Genomic DNA, 19,649 nt, shown 5'->3' on the forward strand with positions numbered 1-19,649 from the left:
TTTATAATGAAAATTTTGTTTTTATTAATTAAACTGCTAATTTTTTGAGTATATTCAAAATTTTATTAATTTTTTTACGAGCAATTCTATGAACTTCACAAATTTATACCATAAAATGAACACTGCGCCATATTTTTGAAAAATAAATAAAAACAAAGAAAGACAAAACACAAACAAAAATTATTAAGAAATAGTAAGAACAGCTTTCGAATTAAAATGTATAATAAATTTTAATTAAAATATATAAAAATATTTTATTTAAATAAAGACAAAAATAAAGTAAAAACTCAAACACTTCAAATGTAAAAAGTGCGACTTTTTCCCAAAAACAAAAACAAAAAGCAAACGCAAAAGTCTAACCAAAAACAGCAACAAAAACGAACAATGTATTAATTATGTATGTATGTATAAAAATTAATTATAATTATTTATTAAACAGCTTATACACAATTGTAAAAATTATATAAAAAAGCAAAAACAACAACACACAAACAACAGTACACAACCGCATACAAATACATAAACAATAACAATAAAACAATACACAGCATAGAATTAAAAATAAAGTTATAAATAGAAAATAGAAAAAGAAAAAAAACCATAATTAAATAACGGGTTTTCCAACATGAACCGCAGCCATTTAAAGTAGTAACTAATAACGGCAAAACAAATAGGCGTAATTTTAAGATTTCTAAAAGAATTTCTAATTGCAAATGAGTTGTTGTCATTGGGAGAAGCAAAAGTAAAAACAAAAACGGAAAATTGCACATCAACTGAGCGTCAATAAATGCGCGCTCTTTTGTGAGAGCGACCGGCGTGCGACTCATTTGTAATGCTCCCTCGTTTTTTCAATTAATTAACCAAATACAAAGAAATACCAAATGCTGAAGAATCTGTAGACATGATTTGTAACCTATTTCAAACGAATACAGTAAGGCACACACACACACACACATAAAAGCTTATTAATTAGTAAAAGAAAATAAAATTAATATATTTGAGCATAACTCGAACTAAAATATTTAAGTAAACACCGTAATAAAGTCACTTTTTAAAGCCAGAAAAATTTAATTACTCTATATTAAAGCATTTCCATACGCCTTTGCAACTAACCGAAACTTTAACTAGAACTTACTAAACAAAAGCAACTTTCATAAATAACTATATTTAAAAAAATACAAAACTACTAAAGAATAAAACGCTAAATGAAGCTTCTTTTGGCTTACACGTGACACCAAAGCTCTACAGCACACGTTAATTTCTGTTTTAAGCTTTTGTGCGCCTAAACGTAGGCTATATATTGAACATTTACTTTAGCTAACGCCAGACTATGATTATTGAAAAAACTGTTAAGAAGAGGATCGAAAACAAATCCATTTTTTCAAATATTTTTCAACATTCAAAGGCTCTATCTCGTGGGCGAAAAAGCTTCGTGCCCTTAGATTTCTTAAACATTCTCAAGCACTCAACAAGCTCTGCTCCAGCAAGATGTTCCAATTTATGGTATGAATTGTGAAGATATACTATAAAATTTTCAGATTTTCAAAGCTCGGTTTGTAAAATCTATTACTAAAAATTTTCAAAGCTCTGCTTTAAAAGCTATTTTTAAGGAGCTTTTATTTCTGTTTAGAAAAGAACTTACACAGAGTTTTCAAAGCTCGGCTTGAAATAGCTATTTCGAAGGAGCTTTTAATTCCGTTTAGAAAAGGACTCACACAAAGATTTTCAAAGCTTGTAAAAGCTATTTCTAAGGAGTTTTTTTCCCTTTAAACTTCTTTCCTACATTTTATAATTTTTGAGTAAAGCTTTGGCTCTTTTTGAAAACACTATGTACTGAGCTTTGAACATTCAACTTAGCAACATAATGAAAGCTCGATGTACATCTTCAGAACATTTTACACAGACATCATGGACTTTCGAACATAACTTACGACATTAATTAATTTTAAAATGTTCGTATTTTCCCAACCATTTCCAGTTTATTGGTGTGGTGTGGTGAAAGCTTTGAAAACGAAAAATTGTAAGTAAGAAATGTTTGAGTTTCATGTAACTGTAAATATTTATTAGAATAGTAAAAAATTGTAAATTTATTGATTTTAAAAAATATCTGAGCGGTTTTCGAAATTTTTAGAGTTTTTATATGGCATAACCTTCGTATAATCTTCGATATTCAACTATAATTATTGATTAAAGCTGTTAAAAATTGTAAATTAATTGATTTTAAAATATATTTGAGCGGTTTTCGAAGCGTCTAGATTGCATAACTTTAGTATAATCTTCGAAATTTTTAGAGCTTTCATACGTATTGATGAGATAAAATTGAAAACTCTGTGCGTTCATTGCTTTTTTGCGTAATTTAATGCAAGTCGGCGACAGTTTGTGAGTAACTTCGAAAATTCGAACTTATTAATGATTGAGCTTTCATTGATTTTTTGCACCACTTATTGAAAGTCGGCGAAGGTTTGTGAGTAACTTCGAAAATTCTATATTATTAATGATTTCGAAAATTCGCGCATATTAATAACATTGAAAATTCGAACTTTATAATGTCTGAATTTTCTTTGCTTTTATGCTCCACTTAATGAAAGTCGGTGAAAGTTTGTGAGTAACTTCGAAAATTTTTAGAAATTGTCGATCACAAATAGTCCAAAATAATGTCAGCCTGATATGTCTTCACTTCATAGTCTACTTTTGGGATGCACCTTTCATTACAGCAACACACAAAAAATTCATTACTCTGAGAAAATATAAAAATATTCGAAAATAAATAATAAGCCAAAAACGCAATTGTAGATTTTATTAAAGAAACAAAAACAAACATAATTAATAAAAATAACAAATTTGTAACTTTTAAATAAATTAGCAATTGTGAACGAAAGCACTTGGCCTCTTGCTTTTCCTAGGCTCTCGCTCTCTCACTCTCTTTCAATTTCCAACTGCTTACGCATTTCTACGGCGCTCACTTAACTACTTTGCTCTGTCAACTGTCTAGTAAGACTTGTTAAAATATATATGCAAAACTAATAATAATTATAATTACAACAATAATAATTATAATAATAACAATATTATGAAACAATAACAATAAAAAATAATAATAATCATAATTCCGTAGAAACGAGTTGCTTCTTTTCGAACACTAAAAATTAGTTTAAAAAATTAGTACCAAAAAATTTAAAAAATTAATTAAAAACTAAAGTAATTTTAGTTTTGAAAAAACATTATATATATAGTATATATTTAAAAAACTGTATTTTGAATACACACAAACAATTACCAATACATATACATACGTACATATATTTCAAATAGTATTTCCAGAAAGCGTTTCCGCGCGTTTTCCTGCAACTAATTAATTACAGTTTTCGATTTCAATAACTTAAACTCAAATTAAATAAATATTATTGCAATAGAAATATACATACATATATACACACACTTGCATATAAAGTTGGTGTATGTATGTGCAGACCTCTTCTATTCATATGTAGCACAGATATTTAACGGTATTTGCCACTGTGTGCGTATAAATGATGGGCGGAGTATATGAAGACCACACCGGCAAACAAATGTATACCAAAACAACAACAACAACAACAAAAACACAATAAAAAAGTTTAATATTGCGAATTATACAAAACATACATACGTAAAAGAACGAATATATATACATACATACATATACATATATACAATATGAATAAATAAATAGAAGAGTATGTATGTAAGGGCAAGTGCTACACATACCCTTATGTATATGCATATATGTATTTACATATACAAAGTAATGATTACATGTAGTGATTACTATGGATGCGAGCAAGCGCATGCGCACGTTTTAACTGACGCATTGCGCAAAGAAGAAGCATAAGTACTGTATAACAACAAGAACAACAACARCAGCGACAAAATGTAATGACAGCAAAAAGCGATGAAATCAATAACCATTACACAATTACAATTACAGTTACTCAAAATTAAGCATTATTTATTAATTAGAAATTTTAATTAATTGAACAAATAAACAATGAAGATTTTGAACTAAGAAACAAATGGCGGCTTTTTTAATAAACATGTGGAGAATTGGGGTGAAATTAGTTGGTCAAGATTTGGGACATGGTGAAAATATGGTCAGTTTTCGATATTCAAGGACTGTACCACGATACGCTCGATAGAACCTTATACGCGATGTTGAAGAGGCTGTGGATTGGATCGGTCCCTAGGAAACTTCTGGGGGTTCTAAAAGAGCATGTTCCGGTGCGGTCTTGACACCTTCCGTTAGTCGTCGCACCTTTTCGTAGAATTTTCGAGCATTACCCAAGTGGGCCAGCTTGTCAAGCTCTTAATACTCACGCATTTCGACCTCTCTCTTTCTTTTGTCTGCAAATGCGTTTCGCTTCGCTCGTCAAATCTCGGCAGCTATCCCATTCCGCAACTGTTGTGGTCGATTGGAACGTTGCGCGTTTGCCCTTCTTTTGTATTTGCCGAATACCAGTGGTTCCGTTGCAGCTAAGTTTTCAGAGAGCAGAAGTGCAAGACGAGTAGAAAATCGTTCGGGTATCTGTTGTGATTGTAGCTTCCTTTTTTGCTGCTTGATACTTAACTAGAGAATGGTACTGACTTAACATCCACTGACATGCAAGGTCTCTGCCTGTGGCGACACCTAGATGTGGAGTATTTGCAGTTTACGAACAGTGCTATAGTTTGAGAGCTATTGTCATAAACTCATTTATTTACCATGGCTTTCAAATGTTAAACTAAAAATGGCAAAAGGATAACAACAACTGAATTTCATTTGTTAATCAAATGGAAATATTGTTAAAAACTAAATTGTGTTAAAGACGTAAATATTTAAGAAAATTAAGTCAATTTGTAAAACTGTGCTCACAGCGTTCAGAAAATGTGATGGACAAGAAATATAAAATATATTTTGGATCCCAAACAGAGTGTTGGAAGTGACCAAACAACTTGAACACCTGATGTCTTCAGACCTTCCTCTATTTACCACTTTCAGGCGCTAGATACATACATATGTGATTTAGTTTAGTTAGTGTAGTGCCTTAACACCTACAATTACAACGTCCACGGCAAGAAGTTTCAATATTTTATTCTCAGATCATACAATTGTATGAAAAAGAAACATGCTCCGTTCGCCAGTGGACACTAAAATGTGATGTGTGTACCTAGCAAAGTCTCTCGAAAACCCAGTGTTACAACTTCGAGCTGATCAAGTGACATTTATAGAAGTTTTAAAGAATAAAAAAATTAATGGATGCATCTTAACGACGTTAAACCGATTGTCCTAAATTTTGAAGACAGCCCGCATAGATGTCTTTGTTACTATGACTACCGTTCCCAGCAAGTAACGACTACCGCTTTGCGTTAGAAAGGGCTGAACGATCACAAATTTGTCAATTCGGCATTAAGAAACTTTTTGGCTTCCAGAGCCAGAAAATATTTCAAACAAATTAAATTTGGAGTGCACCATAAACTGCATCAGCTATACTCAATGCCTCGCTGCATATGGTATCGGTGGATATACGCAGAAGTTTTTTGATCCCCAAAGTTGCTCTAAGACTCAGAGAAGCTGGTTAATTAAACTACAATCCTCGTACACATTGATTTCATTTCAAAATAGTTGGACTCATAAGTCGTCAGCTTTGTTCTGGCTATCGTTACTCTGCTCACTTAACTTCGAAGGAGATATGGGAGCGTAGTATTTCTACGTATGGACGAAAGTCTGCAGTTGGTGGATGAGGAACTAACCATCAACGCCAGTTTCATACTTTCTGACCGCAGCAGCGACGGCCAGCAGTGAAAGAATGGCAAGAAGGACAATGAAATTTTTTTCGGTTTTTTAGAGATAGTTTGAATGAATGATTACCAAAATTGTGTCCGGTAAGGGTAATTGCTATTCGCACTTCTTTATAGTCGGGCAATGGAACGTCTGCTTCGTCGTAGTCACGTAAGCGGTGTCTATGCCAGTAAAGAAGAAGAAGAAGTGTTGGTTATAGAAATTGTTTTTATATGAAGATAATAATGAGAATGTTGGGTTCATGAAATTTGGTTTTGAGAACTGTCCGTAATGGAAAATTTTATTGTATTTATATATTCTATAATGTTTCTCTTCTTTTAGGAGTACAACGACTATTGTTTCCGGTAATGGAATTTTAATAATTTTTTTATTGATTTTTTGATTTTTTTTTACTAAAAGATTTTGCTCTCCTCCAAAAGAACCCCTTAACCTAATCTTATGTTAGTTTCTTATTAATTAGCCCGGATACACTGGCGTCTCGCTTAGAGTTGCGTAACCCTAGCTCAAGTCTAAGCAACTATGTCCTGAAGCATCGATCTTCAAGTAGACGCCACAATGGTAGACGCGTGCGCTGCGTCGTCTTGGTGACGCCTTCGACTTTGTCGCGCCTCTCTTAATTACTGTGTCATTATCAAAAACACGTGATGCAATTATAAAAAACATACACTCACACATATGGAGAAGTACATAATAAACGGCACACTGTTGCACATAAATCCAGAAATTATGAAAATGAAAATTAGTTTTCCACGCATCGGCGACAAAGAGAATTGAGCGGCACCGCAGCGACAGCGCCAAATAAACAAACAAACCGAGCGCCCGAGCCAAAGCCCGMAGTCACCTTTCTAGTCCCCTCGGCAGTCCTCGCCACGGTTGAAATTGCACCTACACGTGATAATTTAGAACAGATTGTCGTCGTGACGTTTAAATTTAGTTGCACTATCGTTTTGTGGCAACGACGGTGTCGGGGGAATCAGCCACGAGCTGCCAGCGTTGAGTGTGTGTGGATGCGTGCGTTTGCCAGCCGAGCATTTGCTTTCAATTACGCACTTCAGCTGTGATGATTTATTTTTGGTTCCCGTCAGCCAAAATGTCAACCGAACGGAAGACACAAGCGCTGCTAAGGTAGACGAGCGTCGACTCAGCTGACGACTTGCCTCTTCGTTGTTGGTGGAGAGGTGTCTTGTGAGCAGGCGGTGACGGCGACATAAGCAGGGGGCTACGATTCAAATGAACGGGGTGTACTCAATCATAATTATGTGATTTGTTAGAGCGCTATTTGTGCTTGGAAGACTGGCAGGAAAGCTATGCCGAAGGTATCTTAGGAATTCTATACGTTTTTTAATGTCGGCAGGGCTGTAGGTCTTCCGCGTGGAAATATAATTTATTGATGTTAGAAGAATTATATTTGGTGAGCAGAGCACCTCCATTTGTTACTTCGAGGTAAAGGAATATTATGTCGAAGTCTTTAAGAATAAATGAAGGAATAGGCGCATATGTACAACTACACTAATTCTGGTACTCGACGGAAGCCTCCTTTCAAGCAAGGATCAGACTATTTATATTCAACATTGTCCATGTACTGCTCTACGGATGAAACCTGGCTCGCAACCAACCACATTGTTGTAAAGATTCAGCGCTTTGTTAATATATGCGTAAGGTCTATCCTCAAGGTGTGGTGGCCCTATGTCATCAGCAATGACGCATTTTATAAAAATGCTTTCTGGAAGCTATGGTTATATAAGATTCGAAAAAACAGATGGAGAGCTCAAACTCTGTGAAAAGTTTGCTTTGGCCAATAACCGTCAAGAAAGTCGTAAGATAGGCTTACAGAAAGAAATCGATTTGAATTTAGGAAAAATCGGTGAATACCGTATGATATGCTACCTTCTTCTGATTCCAAAAAACAGTTACTTAGTACATCTTTACTTCGGGAAATACCATCAAATCTAGGAGTCCGTACTTCAATGCCTGATTCAATCAGTTTAGCCATGGAGACTGTGGAGGTGTTAGTCGGTACGTTGCCATTATAGAAAATCAATCATTTTTATTGCCAAACCGGATCCAGTTACCGTTGTGACCTTCTGTTAGTAGTAGATATCGATCATACTTTGTGAGTTCCTGACAACCTTTTCGTACGATATGACTGTCTTCGCGTTTTAGGAACATGCATGTCGGGTGAATCCGCTTTTTCGACTGTTACTTCGCCTCTGGTGTGTGCCAGTGGATCCATATTTCCAAGATGGTCACGAAACGACGAAATGTCGTCATCGCATGGTGGTTAAAGTGCATCAAACACTGCAGGAGCGAGCAAACCCAGCATTCTTATAACCAATATTTCATATCAGATTGACTAACAAGATCTTTTGAGCTGCCTAGTATACCAGTGATGTCGATATCGTAGACTTCTGCAACGTTATGCTTCGCAGTAACCTTTTCGGTGCCCTTGAAACTCGTTAACCCAATTTTTTAAGGTCGCCATCGAAAGATATATTCATCGCGTTCCAAGCGTTCTTTGGTTTATTTTATTATCTTACAAAAACAAGAATTGCATCACCGATCAATATTAGGTTAAGTAAGGAAATCGATAGTAAGAGAGAAGTAACTTGCACAGCTTAGAGCGCCGGTCCGTTGTGGTAGGTATAAACTCCTAAATAATCTAATTCAAAAGGTTCTCTTATCCGAAGCCTTTTTCTTCTTATCAATGGTAGTGTATGTTATGTGGTGGCTTTCTCACTTTAGCTCGCTTTTAAAGGGATGTTTTTTGGCTACTCAGAGGATACTTCGTTTACGACCGGAAGTGGTGAGCTGTTTAAATCAGTTCTGACCACTCCCATTTGAATGGCGCTCACAGAGCTTTCCTCACTTGTGTGAATTTTTAACACAAATTCATTGAGTCGCCTGACACCTGTTTCGACTATAACTTGCAGTTCGCCGAAGGTAAGTTTAAGCCGCAGTTTTGCAACGACTGCACATTTCAGGAGAAAGAACCCATCATCCTCCATACAAATTTGACAACTGGCGTCCGTCTTTAAGATTTACCGCGTGAATATCAATTGGACAGTATTCAGTGCGAACTCCTATACATTAAGGCAAAATTAAAATTTCGTGGGGAAAGTATTTCAGTAGATCTCTGTGTAGTTAGATGAGCTAGCCGTGGACCAGCGCCTGTTAAGTACTCGCAAGCTCTAATGATCCAGTGCCAGAACGCAATACGCCAAAGGAGATCCAACTCAATCCCATTCCGATGTCGAACGGGCCACAGGAGCTCCTTTGTCTGGCTCGTCGGCTTAGAAGTTGCCAGCGATCCACGACCATGAAACTCTCACATGAGGTCAAAGCAATACCTCGGATATGATTCGTCTGAAATTTTGTAAGTAGCCAGTAAATGTATTACACGAGTGACGGAGGTTGAAGAGCTTATCAGACCGCCCTCGTACATACATACATATGTACATATGTATCCGGAAAATTTTTCAAACCTTTCCCTACTGGGTTCTTTAAATGTTTTTTGTATAAAATACTTACTTACGCTACTAATTTTAGTATCAATCAGCCGAAGCAGTCGCAAAGCGCCGAACGACGAACTAATTAAATCACAGACACACACTCATTCATGCATAAATACACACACATTTGAGTGGATAGTCAAATTGACGAATTATCAGTCGGAAGATGAGAGAAAATTATGATATTCTGATTTTTATTTGCCGTTCATCAAAATGATTTACACGCATTTTAATTGCTTGACGTGTGTGTGACTCGACTCGACTTGAATAATGCCGCCACAGATATACCTACATATATGCATACATATGTACGTACGCACAAACACATAGAACTGCCTTTAAATAGACATATTTAGGAGCAAAAATCGGGAAGTGGGAGCATCATTTGTTGAAAAATTGGGAAGTGACGCCTCATAGACTAATTAAAAGCGGCGAATATACACACATATACATGTTACTGCAACTGTGGAGTGGAAAAGTTCTCTGCAGAAAGGGGTGACCGACAGCAGACTGCAGCCATCGATTGTCTTGAATCAAGCTGCTTGAGGAGCCAGCATTTGAAGTTTATGGCAGTTTCGGAGTGATATCTGAATGTACATACAGACATACATACATACCCTACTAATATATATTTTTGGAAGTATGTCTGTATGTATGTATATGCCCACCGCATAGGTGTGTTACAACAAATGAAAGTGTTCCGCCTGTTGTTCTTCTTCACCTTTCCCTACTTTTTTCACTGCATAATTTCGATTGCAGCTCCCTAAAATGCGTCTCTGTGGTTGTTATTGGGTTTTTCGGTTGTGCGCTTTTCTGATGGATGCGAGACGCCTGTCGGTACATGACGTCGCTTACATGTACACACACACACTCATTTATATATATGTATATTGTATGCATGCCCCCGATAAATACCATGACAAGCCTATTAAGTAAAAGGGGTACATAAAAGCTATGTTTTCGGATGATTTATGCCAGAGTGTGGGTGCTGCGGGGTGAATATGTTAAGTGTTGAAAATATGACAGCCAATTTGTTTTCAGCATTTTGCTACTTGAAAGCAGAAACTCAAGATGCTTTTTATGTTTTGGACGCAATTATGCCCAGCCATATTACATTATATTATGTATGTTTGTGTGTGTGTGTGTGGGTGCTTGTGCGTAACTTTTCGGGGCCTGGGAAGAAATACAGCTAACAAATGGCGTTTTGTGACGTCCCTTAGTGCCTCAAAGTGTTGTCAGTGATTTAGATATGCCAACTGGTCGAGTTGTTAAACATTCATCTATATGTATGTGTACTCGTTTATATATCTGTGTATATGTCTGTGTACGTGTTTTATATTGGCCAGGTGTGTCTAACGCGTAAGCAGTTTTACACGAAATAAAATACTCAGAAATACATATGTAATTGACATTTACCTCCTTGATTACACATATGTTTGGCGGAGCTTTTCCTCCCACTTTTGCTGTGCATCTGGATGCTATCTCTTAAATGAAGGGTCTACCAAACAGCCTAAAGTTGCTAGGGTCATATCAGACCTATTGCTCATTTTTTTCCAACTCCTGACTTTAATAGCTGATTGCTTAATATTGCTAAAAGATGAAAAAATATCTTGTTAAAAAATTTTTGGTAAAATTGTCCTTTAGAGGGTCAATCAGTTCAGGGTTCTCTACTTTAAAACACAGAAACTTAAAATTTAATCGGGAATTATTATTCGAATTTCAAATGTTGGTGTCTCAGATGGTCCATCCGTTGAGTTCAATGACTCGTTGGAGCATTTCCACTGCTAACTGGAGAATGACGCTAGTGATACTTTGCTCCAAGGCCTGAATCGAAGCGAGATTGTCCGCACAGGCTTTAGACTTTATATATCCCCGCAGGAAAAAGTCTAACGGTGATATGACATGATCTTGGTAGCCAATCGTCCGGCCCAAAACGTGAAATTATCTGCTCACCGAAGTGTATTCTCAATAAATCCCATTAGCGATTCGATGTTTGGGAAGTGACGCCGTCTTGTTAAAACAAAATATTGCCGATATGACGAGGCGAACAATTAAACGGGATATCAGGCCAAAAAACAAAAAAAAAAAGCAAAAACAAGAAAAAACGTTAACTTCGTTTGCACCGAAGCTAAATACCCTTCACTGGTGTATTTTTGTTAGTAACTATTTGTTCAGTTTGTATGGCAGCTATATGCTATTGTGAGCCGATCTGAACAATTTCTTCGGAGATTACATTGTTGTCTTAGAAAATAATCTATACCAAATTTCGTGAATATATCTTGTTAAATGTGAAAGTTTTCTATACAAGCCCTTAATTCCGATCGTTCAGTTTGTACGGCAGCTATATGTAATAATGGTCCGCTATCGAGAGTTTCGACAAATGAGCAGCTGCTTAAAGAGAAAATGACGTATGCAAAATTTCAAAACGATATCTTAAGAACTGAGGGCTATTTCGGATATATATATATACAGAAGGACATGGCTAAATCCACTCAGTTCAACATACTGATCATTTATATATGTACTATATATACTTTGTAGGGTCTCCGACGCTTCCTTCTGAATGTTACAAACTTCGTGACAAACTTAATATACCCTGTTCAGGGAATAAAAAGAAAAGTGTCAGTTCACACATGAACTTTTTTGTCTCCCAAACCGATGCTTTGTGGGTCAGACGACGACAAGAAAAGACGAAGCGTAATTAAATATAAAAATTAACCAAACAAAAATGTTGTATGGAACGTAAGGCAGAATATTATCTGCTCCAAGTTATCGCACTCTTGTCGCCCGTGTGAACGCCATGAGTGACAAGAAAGGATAATTTCCTCATAATGAGCTATAACTCTGTAAGTAAATCTAGTTTTAGTCGAAACAACCACATCCTTCAACATATGGTGAATCATTTTGCAAAGGATGAGCTTTTAAATGGATGATGGTATTACTGAAGTTTTATGTTTAAGTAGTCAAATACCATTGACGATTTGATTTAATCGTGAATGAAACTAGAAAAATATACTTACTTTCCTTCCCAACATAAGTACATACATATATAAGTACCGCTCAACACATGCTCCTCTCTTTTAAGAATTTTCAAGGACATCGGTTTCATCGAATGAGGAAATGATCATCGTTCGAATGACTGAATAATTTTATTTTATGTACTCGGTAATGGAATGTATATTTATATGCAATATACATAAGTACATACATACTATACAAATGGCGGGTATATATTGCATATAGAAATAATATATATTTTCATGTACAAGTATATATTTACATTTATAAAATATTTGATTAGATGGACATTGCTGCATTTATTAATGGATTTCCATCGAAACTGTCAACCAAAACTTATGCAGCGCACTAACCACAACAACAAAAGCATGCAAGATAAACGACCAAAGCAACATTTGTGTGGAAAAAAAAGCATAAAAAGGGTTTGGTTGTACGCAAACATTTCCAGGAAGCACCAAATATTTTACAACAACAACAAAAACAAAGGGAAAGGGAAAGGAATCGAAAAAAGCGTAAAAGGTAAATGCAAGCGTAACAGAAAGAATTGTCAACATGATCATTAAATGCTGAGCGTAGCACTACAAATATTTATAGCCCTGACACACACACACACAGACACACAGAAACGCTTGCGGAGAAAGGCGGACGCATGAAACCTGCGTTCAACGCGACATTTCTGGTTGACCATATGGTCTAACTGCCTTTACGCACACACATACCCAAGTGTTGTGCTCCTATACATACATATGTATGTATGTATGTATGTATGTGTGTGTGTGTGTGCAGCTCCAATGACCGTACTGCAGCGAGTTAGCGATGTGATTTGGTTGGTCCATTGGAATGTCGCATGTTGCGGCTATAAAACAACAGCAGCAGCGCATAAACAGCAACAACAACAATAACAACAAAAACAACAGCAACGACACCAGCGAAATCATACCGATAATATCAATTATGTAAAAGATACTGACGCACAGATAAGCAATAAAACCAACAGCAATAATAAAAGCAACAACAACAATCAAGAGGGCCTACAAGAGTCAACAAATGTTTGTATTGGCTTTGGCAGTCTACAAGTCACATACAAACATACATACATATGTACCTACACACATATATGTAAGTATGCATCTGTGTATGTGCGGAGTTTCACGAGAACTTCGATTTGGTGCAACTGTGGTCAAAATTGAAAATTAGCTTATAACATTGAAGGGTAGAAAAAAAAACACAAAAACAAAAGAAACAAGACAAAAGCAATTGAGCGAAGAAATTAACATTTTTCAATGGAAATTGAGACCATTTGACATTTTTTGTTCGCAGTTCGGTATAAGTGTGGAGGACAGGGCTCCGCTTGCCGGTGAATGAATTCGAAAATGATCCAACCGAAAGATTGCTTGTTAAAGAGCACGGTGTGAGAAAGTTTTTTTTTTTTTTTCGTTTTTATTATATTTTATATTTTTTTCTAGTTTATAATGGCTTGAATTAGCATTTTGAACTAGCGTTTAATTTGAAGCGCTTGTTTTTGGTCGTCAGTAACGATAACAGTACAAATAAACAAACTATAAAAGCTTATCAACCCACTTACATACATACATATGTATATTGATACAGATTTATATGTTAATTTGCCTAAGTCTTCTCATTTTGATAAGCATGCAACGCAAAGCGTGGCGCCACCGCAGCAGCTCGTTGCCTAAATGTTTTATGAAATTTAGATAAAATTTAATAAGTTGTGATAGTTGAGTGCGTCTCTAGTTGTTTATATTTATTTACATTTACTTACATGAAACTTTGTATTAAATCAAATCGAGTCAATACTATACCTCTTACCCACATAACCTAAGGTATATGGCTGAGAAAGTTCCTAACAGATTCAGAGAAACTTAGTTCCTCAATGAACACGTGTCTGCACACTGGGAAATCCACACACACTTTGACTTTATACCGGATCACTTGGGTCATGGAGTCGCCAGACCGAACTCTAGCGAATGTAGAGAGAGAGGGGCAGTGGACTGCTTTTCGAAGGTTGGTGGGGGGCGTTTCTTCGCCAGCGCTGCTCCACCAACGTTAAAATTCGAAATCAAGAAAATCTAAAAGCTGTTCAAAATCGTCTCTATTTTCAAGTTAATACCATAATGCCACTCTCATAGCACTTCGCCTCTTTATTGATAGAAAAAAAACCTGACACAATCGTTTTTCATAAGCTTTCCTTGAGCTGAACTTTTCCCAGCAAAATCATTAACCATACACAAGCTTAGGTAGTAAGTCAAGTCTGGACTGTTAAATGAATGGATAAGAACCTCCTAACCAAACTCCTGAAACTCCAATTCTTGACAGTACATGCCTACATTAAGTGGTTTGCCAGCTCATAGTTGCTAATAGTCGAGCAAATGACACTGAACTCAAAACGAAACCTTCCTGAAAGTGAATTCTGGTTTGGCCACCGTTTGCGTTGTGTTGATCAAGACCGTTTCCGCTTAAAGTTGTCACCAGTGACTTGTTTTCCAAAGATCCATGGGTTTCTTGCGTTAATTTATGTGACGTCCATATATCGAGCTTCATTTTGTATCCAGCCTTATTTAAATTTAAATAATAAAATAAAAATACAAAATACTTAAGTTAATTCTACAACCCCTTTAGAATATTGTTCTAAATTTTCAAGTTGGTCCGAGTAATAGTTTCGGAGATACAGCCTTGAGAACTTGTGCGCTGTCTTTTAATGCGTTTTACTCGAAACTGTGTTTTTGAAGTCAGTTGATTTTTCGAATCTTACTGTACCGTTTCTTCATGAAATTTCACACAGGTCTTTGAAATCAATTCTTAAGGACTTGGACGAAAGATTTTTTCTATTACAACTATTTGAAAAAAAAAAAATGTCGAAAAATTTTTGCGAAAAAAATTTTTTTTTTTTTGTAAAAAAGTCTGACAAAAATCAAATTTCCAGTTATTTTTTTTTTAATTTGCTAAAGTTATAAGTTAAGATTTTAATTAAACCACGTATTTTTTCACGTAACAAGTTATCCTGCCAAAGCGGGCGCATCGTTTTTCCGAGGGGTCACCGGAAATGGCATCGCATTGGCCGAAATTAAAATAGTTTTTTCCAAAAACTTCAGAATTGCTTTATTAATAGTATATATTTGTAACAATATTTTTATTGTTAATTTTATTATTCTAAGAAAATATTTAAATTTTTATAGGAGAAAAAAAGTTTTGAAAAAATGCTCAGTTTTACCCGACGAAACCCAAGTAACCCCTTAAGTATTCATAAAATGTAAAAAGTCAACAAAAGCTTTACAAAACGTAAAGCGAGATTTAATTTTAAGGAAATAAATAAAAGAAATATCTTTGCTGTATACTAACACCAATACAATTATAAGCATTTCTTGAACTGTCAACTCTTAAACCGCAGAAAACCCATACCCCACGGCATTTGCTGCGCAGCTTTTGAAATTAATCCACCAAAAGACAAAGCAACTCTACTTTACAATATAAAATTTGTCAACCACAATGGTTTACGCGACAGTGCGAAAGAGTTCCAAAAGCCGAGGAACAAAGAGAACGAATCATATGCCTAATTTAAATGTCATTAGAAAACAATTAAAGCAAAAGAGCCAAAAAGAACGAAATTATATGGTGACATACCAACTGACAGATTATTGCACACAGAGCGCTTAAAACAAAAGACCGACTGCTGTTGAGTGCGTGCAACAGGGACTCGAATGTGTTGAAAATGGAACGCCCGAGGAGCACACCGGAAACGGAGGCGCTGATGTGCATAAATGTCAACAGCAGGAAGCTGTGGCATTGTGCGGAATTGTCGCCACAGCCACACTGGTATTTTGGCATTTTGGCAGCGCACAAAGGACCCACAAACAACAAATGTCAACGAAATGCCAAAAGATGACAGAATTAAGAGAAACGCTAAAGTTCGTGGCTGGAGAGCGCTAAGCGGCATGAGCGGCGACAAAGCACGTGCTGGAAAGTGCTCCGGGCAATTGCTGGAACTGTTTGAATGAAAACATTTTTTTTTTTTTTGTTTTATGTATGTGTTATATGGATCTACGCCGCCTTCTAGAGACAAATAATTGAAAACTCTGCTTGCAAGGCTCGCATGTGCGTGCCTCAAGTGGCAACGGCAGCTTTTCGGACGCATAATTTGTCAGAGCATATTTTAAATACACAAAACGTGCCCTATCAGCGCTGTAACGGCACCAGTCATTTGGTTGGTCACGTGCACTTAGCCGAAACCCACCTCCATAGCTACCAGTTGCCCGACAGCGCACACCCTCGAATTGTTATTGCCCTGGTAAGCCAAATAAAAGCAAATAATGGCGTTTAGGCAAAAGCATCTGCAGCATCACCTGGCCTTTCGCAGACCCATATGCTCTGCTGCCCTCGGTTGGCTGTGAACTGCCGCACTTGCCGTCGTTTGCACGCGCGCTGCTGCGAGGGAGTAAGCACTCGGCTGCTTGCTGGTGTGGTTTTGTGCTTTGTGACCGCAACTATGCTTTCTTAATCAGCTGCGTGAGTTGGAATCCGCCTTTGTAAGCCTCGCTGCCATTCTCCACGCTTCCTTCCACAGTGCGGCTGTGCGGCTATTTGTTGTTTTTGTTCTTGTTGCTTGGTTAGCGCTTGAAATGCGATACTTTCCGCACGTGTGTTTGTGTGTGTGGACGTGTAGGTAAGTGTGTCTTAAACCCCACTCCTCATTGATTTGCACAGTCGCATCATTTTTCTTATCTTCTTTGCGCCTTTTCTGCTTTCCAAATGTTCGTGCTTGGCTATAATTTGTTATTCTTGCTCACCTACACGCTTCGCTATAGGAAAGTGCTCGCCACAATCACACATACACATACATACACACATGAGTACATTTTTACCGGTGTTTACTTACTTACTTAACTGCCTTGCCACTGCACTTCCCCTTCCATTGTCTCATTGTTTATGATCACTTTTATAAACAGATGGATTTCATTTTGCCATTCTCATGATTATTTGCCGGTTTTTCGTTTTTCTTGCCTTCAACTATAAATCAGGAAATGGAATATTTTTTATGAATTGTTGTCTTTATTCTACGACTTTTAATTATTAACAAGCGAATATGAGAAGCTCTTAGATATTAAAAAATTTGGCACCAATTCGAAATACCAAGTTCAGCCAGGTCGTTCTCCATCTGATCCCTCCAACGAAGTGGAGGTTTTCCTCTTCCTCTTTCTGCTTCCACCGGTGGATACTGAAACGAAAACTTTCATAGCTGTAGTGTTCTCTTCCATCCGGACAACATGACCTATCTAGCGCAGTCACTGTCTCTTAATTCGCAAAAACTGTTGTCAATGTCCGTCGTATATCTTATACAGCTCATCGTTTCATTGAATGCGATATTCGCCATTACCAATACACAAAGAACCCCAAATCTCCCGCAATGCCTTTTTCTCGAAAGCTCTGATCGCCAACTCATCAGATATTGTCATCGTCCATGCCTCTGCACCATATAGCAGGACGGATCCGACAAAAGTATACTTCGGTCTTGAAACTTTCCGTTAACCTCAGCATCTTTTCGCAGAATTTTCAAGCATTACTTCTGTTTGTCAGCTTCTCTCTTCATACTCCCTCTGCGCTTCGCTCATCAACTCTCTGTATATACATATTTCACGCCGCTCGTGTTGTGGTCGATCGCTTTCTCTCCACTGCGGCACGAGCACGAAATACTTATACCGAGCTTCTGATGAGCACTCTCAAAGAGCAGGAGTGCAAGTCGAGTAGAAAACAATTTCGCTGTCGGTGTTGATAGGAGCTTCTCGCCGTCTTCCCTCTGTTGGTTGACAAGCGTACTTTGCTGTTCAAAGGCGGGCGCGTATCTTCACTACAACACGCAGTGGTCAGGGTCGATTTTCGGTACTCGGAGCGTACGCACGACAAAGACATTTCAGATATGTCGTCCCTCTGCCACTACATGTTCGAACGGGCTTCGAACTTTTCGATCCGAAGACAGACTAGTAGCTTGATGAATTTCTTGTGCTGAAATCTAGTATTACAGGCAATCATATCTCAGGCCGCTACGAAGTCGATCAGCCCTATACTGTTGAACCTTCTTTGCCCAGTGAGCAATCGCAATAAACGCGCTCTAGCCGCTCATAAAACATATTTTTGACCATATCATAATCTGATTGTGACTAGACGCTCATCCACCAGAGTGAATGTCAGAACTCGACGACGGAGCCTTTCTCCGACCACGAGTCCCATACCGAATTCCGCCTTTAAATGACCGCTGTAGTAAGTGCCACAAGGGCCTATTCACCTGAGTTGTTGTTCCATCTATCGCATTACTTGGATGGAGGTGATAACAGCTTTTACTGTTATGAGGACATCAACCAGCTGTACATTGAGACTTTTCCAATTTAGGAATCGGATTTTCCAGGTACATACGAGGACGCAAGAGTAAGAATGAGTTATAGCCCTACGACGGTAAACCTCGAGATGAACTACTATTAAAAAATAAACTTCCAAAGAAGATCTAATTTACATCGAGATCTTCCGCTAATCAGCTATTGAGTCCAAGGTATGCCGGAGATCAAAAAATTAAATTTTTTTATTTTGTTTCGAATGAATTTGTCAAATTTGTCAACTCAGGAATATCTCCCCAAATTAAAAACTTAAAATTCGAATTCATTCTATTAATTTAAAAAAAAAAAAAAAAAAAACAAAAAAAAATTGAAAAAGTACCATTGTTTTTGGGCAGCCATCAGTTTGTGAACATTTTCTCCAGGTTTGTTGCTTCATACCAAAATAACATATGTAGTACTCAAGAATTTCTTTCATGCCTTTTCTTTTTTTTTTTTTATCAGATGAATACAAGGGTCAGTGCAATCGTGGAGATGAATAAATGTCCTGGTTTTAGCCACCTCTAGAAACTTAAAGATTATTTTAAAAATTGCTAACGAAATAATTCAATGATTTTGAACGATTAGAAAATGTGTGAAAATTAATGCTGTGCAAAAGTCACAAGCTCCTAACTAAAAAATATGTTTTTTATCGAGAGTTGCCACCATTTCATAAATATATAAAAAATTCCTTTTTATTTTTCGGAGTTAAACATTAAAAAGTTGTTTTGCATTTATTTAAGGAAGTGGTAAAATTTTATACATTCTTTATAACACTATGTAAGTTGTCCATAACAAATTTGTTGAAATATAAATACAATAGTTAATTACATTTTTTATGTGTTAGTACATATATGCTATACTATGTACTGTGTAACACTTATAAAAAATGTTTGTTACAAACTAACGCATTCGAAAAATATTTCA

Source organism: Bactrocera latifrons, unplaced genomic scaffold (genome assembly GCF_001853355.1).
Source record: "Bactrocera latifrons isolate USDA-ARS-PBARC rearing strain unplaced genomic scaffold, ASM185335v1 scaffold_32, whole genome shotgun sequence".
Taxonomy (NCBI): Eukaryota; Metazoa; Arthropoda; class Insecta; order Diptera; family Tephritidae; genus Bactrocera; species Bactrocera latifrons.